The sequence below is a fragment of the Hemitrygon akajei genome, unplaced genomic scaffold (assembly GCF_048418815.1).
Source record: "Hemitrygon akajei unplaced genomic scaffold, sHemAka1.3 Scf000167, whole genome shotgun sequence".
NCBI classification, from domain to species: domain Eukaryota; kingdom Metazoa; phylum Chordata; class Chondrichthyes; order Myliobatiformes; family Dasyatidae; genus Hemitrygon; species Hemitrygon akajei.
The window spans coordinates 372,888-377,121 of NW_027332053.1; the positions used below are offsets into that span (position 1 = coordinate 372,888).

Sequence of the window (4,234 nt, forward strand, 5' to 3'; positions counted from 1 at the left end):
TATCTTCTGCAAGATTGGCAACAATGCCATCTATTTCGACATGTAAATCATTTATATTATTCGCAGTTGCTGGAGGAATATACTTTGTATTCACCCGGTGCTGACTTTCCACAATGAGAGCAGAACCGCTCCAGCCACTTTGGATGGACTAGATCAAAGTGTCTGAGGAAGAGCCCAGATGTTTTGTTGTTAAAGTATTTAAATTACTGTAAATAGTAGAAAAAATACGACCATCGCACGGCAGCTTGACCAAACAACGGACAAAGGTGTTTTTTTTTAAACTCTGTTTTTATTGATTTAAAAAAAACATGAATAAATAGAAATCAGACGAGACGTTCTATCAAATACGTAGTACAATAAAAGTACAAACAAAGAAAAGGAAATGCACAGTCAAAATCATGTATAATATAGTATTAGGCTAGTATATATAAACAGAGAACCGCAACTCTCCCTGACAATTCTTCATACAAAAAAAAAGATTGGAAATTTCTATTTATAAGAAGAAAAAAAAACATTAAACTAACCAAAAAAATTGGCAGTCTATTTGAGGGAAAAATTACAAACAAAGCAAGATAAATAAGGAAATCATCCTTCTGGTCAAATCTGAAACTTTGCTGAGGTGGAAAAAAAGAAAAAAAAACTAAAAAACAGAAAAGAAAAGAAAAAAAATCATATGAAAATATAGAATAAAAGTTCGCCAGGTTTGCTCAAATTTGAAAGATGTATCAAACGTCCGACTTCTAATTTTCTTCAAGCTTAAAGTAAGACATAATGGAGGAGAGTCAGAAAAAAAACAATAGATGGTTTAGGATCCTTCCAATGCAACGAAATGTCTCTCCTAGCCAATAAAGTTGAAAAGGTTATCACATGTTGAGCGGTAGTCGGAAAATTTCCCGCTTCCTTTGGAGTAATCCCAAAGATTTCAGTAAGTGAATTAGGTTGTAAGTCCACACCTATGACTTTTGATTACGTTCTAAAAACACCTCTCCCAAAACTATTTAACTTTATACAAGACCAAAACATATGAGTTAGAGTAGCCATCTTAGCTTTGCATCTGTCGCAGTTGCTATTTATTTTAGAAAAAATATGCGCTCATTTATCTTTTGACATCTGTGCCCTGTGCACTACCTTGAACTGAATCAAGGAGCGACGGGCGATAATGAATTTATTATTAACTAAATAATAAATTTTATTCCATTGATCATCTGAAAGTAAGTCCTGAAGTTCCAATAACCAAGCACGTTTAGCCTTGTCATTCAGGTATCATACGTGCATTCATTAAGCGTTTACATATTTAATAGCTGTCAATCCTTTTTGAAATGGTTTTAGCTGAAAAATAGCATCTATCATATTTGGTAAATGAAAAAATGGATAATTCGGTAAGAAATCACGTAAAAAATTCCTAACTTGTAAGTATCCAAAAAATTGTGTATTAGATATATCATATTATCCTTTAAATGCGAAAAGAACATTAAACAATCTTCTATAAACAAATCTAAAATAAGTTTTTATTCCCTTAATTTTCCATGTTTAAAAAACCGTATCGAGAATTGATGGCTTAAAAAAAAGTTAAAATGGATATTACTAGAGAGAACAAAGTTATTGAAGTCAACAAACCTGCGAAACTGAAATCAAAAATTTAATGTATGTTTAACAATAGGACTAAGACCTTGTCTGTCTATCCTAGAGAACAAAAAAAGGAAGAGGAGCTCCCTGTATAGAAGCCAAATAAAACCCCCTTACCGAATTCTCCTCCAAAGCTAACCATGAAGGACAGTCCTGTTTATCTATACCCTGAATCCCAAACGAATATTAATTGCCCCATACTAAAATCGAAAGTTTGGTAACACCAGCCCTCCATCTTTCTTTGATTTTTGCAATAAAGATTGTTTCAAGGCGTTTTAATCCAGACTGCCGATGACGTGACGGGAAAACTAGAAGAAGAAGAGTGGCTACTAAGAAACTTAGTCAGAGTAGGAGAACGGGCAAAGCAGTGGCAGATAAAACACACAGTCTTCTAGATCAGGGAAGTGACCGGTGTTTTCTTTTGCAACTGTGGAGCAATGTGTCTGAATGGCCCCGATGTCATTCATCCAACGGTTGAGAAGATGACACAGCACCGAGGCCTCCTTCTCATCAAACTCCGCAGCCCGACTCCAATGTCATGTGACACTTTGTACTGCTGTCTGTTGTGAAGAAAACAAAAATCGTTATCTTTCTTGCGTCTTTCCCATCCTCAGCATCCCATGATGGCTGCAATAAACATTACAGTGATTGAATTATGAATGCGTAAATCAAGTTGTTGTCAGGAGTGGGATTCGAACCCACGCCTCCAGTTGGAGACCAGAACACTCGGGTTTACAATAAAGCGGCTTTCTCGCCTTAAGTCTGGCGCCTTAGACCACTCGGCCACCCTGACAGACCAACAGTACTCTCTCCACATTGAACATAAAAAGCTGCATTTCAGAATAGTCTGACTGACTGCTCTGGTGTGAGAGTACACAGACAGACACAAAGGATATCCTGGGATTTGAAATAAAAGTAGACATGTTGCATTTTCTCAGCTTGCCAAGCATGTCCGAACTTATAAATTACAGCAGCACAGCACTGGAACATGTAATGCATACAGTTCAGGCCATCCGTCATAGAAAGGTTGACGAGGCTTTCGAGAGAGCAGAAAAGCTTTACCAAGATGCTTCCTGAATTCGACGATTTGGGCGATAACGAGACTTTGGACAAGCTTGGGTTGTTTTCTCTGGAGTAGCGGAGGGTGAGAGGGAATCTGATAGATGTTTCTTAGATTTTGAGAGACATAGATAAAGGTAGAACATGGCAGAGATTATCTCCATCCCAGGGTAGACATGGCTTGTTCAATCAGGCATACATTTCAACTAAGAATAGATAATTTTAAAGAAGATGTGACAACATCCCGTCACTCAGTGTCGGCAAAACCAAGGAAGTGATTGTGGTGTTCAGGAGAGGGAAAAATAGAGGTCCATGAGCCGGTTCTCATTGGAGGATCGGTGGTGGAGAGCGCACGTAACTTTAAATTGGTGTGTAATACAATTTCCTCAAATACATCATCTTTTCTTACTTAAGTGTTTGCGTTATCTACGCAAACAACCTACGTTTGCTTCGCAGTAATAACATTACCTCGGTTGAATGTTTAAAGACAAATAATGTCAGGGGTGGGATTCGAACCCACGCCCCCAATTGGAGACCAGAACACTCGCATTTGTAGGAAGGACTTTCATTCCCTGAGTCTGGCGCCTTAGACCGCTCGGCCACCCTGACAACTTTGCATCACCCACTTCACATCCAAAACAAATTTGATGTTTTTGAGAACAGATTGAATGCCGGATTTGAGAACAGAGTTATATACACACAAACGCACATCCGATTCTGGGAATCGGAAATGAAACCGAGCTTGTTACAGTTTTCTCAGGTGAGCAGCCTCTGTGGAAAGAGAAGCAGTGTTAAAATTACAGATCAAAACTCGTTAGACGCGTATCAGCAGAAATCTGGAACGGAGGTTAATAGGGTGAATGAGAACGCTGGGAAGACTCGCTGTCTTCGCATGTAGGGAGGTGATGAAATAGAAGTTTATAGATAGGACTGATTCTGATACCACTGGGTGGGAGGCGATCATGACAAATTCGACAAAACCTGAACACGGGAGGTTCAATTGTAGCGGGGAACGCTGCTTTACAGATGGATGTTGGCAAGTAGAATATAAAGTCCAGAGCAGAGTCCGATGATTATGGATGAAAGAGAAGATGTGAAAAGATTCAGAAGAAAATAAAAAATCTTCAGAAAGTCCACTCAGTCAACTTCGTCTGTTTCATCATTCCATCATGGCGGATTAATTACCCCTGTTAAACACATTCTCCTGCCTTTTTCCCTTAACTTCAGATGCTGCTATTAATAAAGAATGTAAGCATGCTTAAATATGTTACCATAGTGGGGAACTATGTTTTTATGTTTAACTATGTTTTCCATAGTTTCCATAGTTTCAATTTAAATGGGGCCATTGACAGCACACCAGCGAGTTGCTAGCGCACTTACTTCTTGGAATATCCCAGTGCTACACCGAACCGGTATTCTCAGCGCCAAGTGGGAGTCAATTCAATAACTAGAGGTCAACGGGTGATACTCCAGCAGCGAAGACCAGAAATTATATAGAATCGCTAAGTTGTACACGAGAGCTCTGAATAATGGTGTAATAAAGGAACTG

The 4,234-nt window shown here is 38.6% G+C and overlaps 2 non-coding genes across 2 annotated transcripts; both read right to left on the reverse strand.

The window, feature by feature from the left end:
* Positions 1 to 2,303: 2,303 nt before the first annotated feature.
* On the reverse strand, positions 2,304 to 2,419 carry trnal-uaa (transfer RNA leucine (anticodon UAA)). The gene is made up of 2 exons: positions 2,382 to 2,419; positions 2,304 to 2,349 (listed from the first exon to the last, which is right to left on the reverse strand). It is a non-coding gene; the product is annotated as a tRNA-Leu (tRNA).
* A 761-nt stretch (positions 2,420 to 3,180) lies between these two features.
* trnal-cag (transfer RNA leucine (anticodon CAG)) lies at positions 3,181 to 3,294 on the reverse strand. The gene is made up of 2 exons: positions 3,257 to 3,294; positions 3,181 to 3,226 (listed from the first exon to the last, which is right to left on the reverse strand). It is a non-coding gene; the product is annotated as a tRNA-Leu (tRNA).
* Between the last annotated feature and the right edge of the window lie 940 nt (positions 3,295 to 4,234).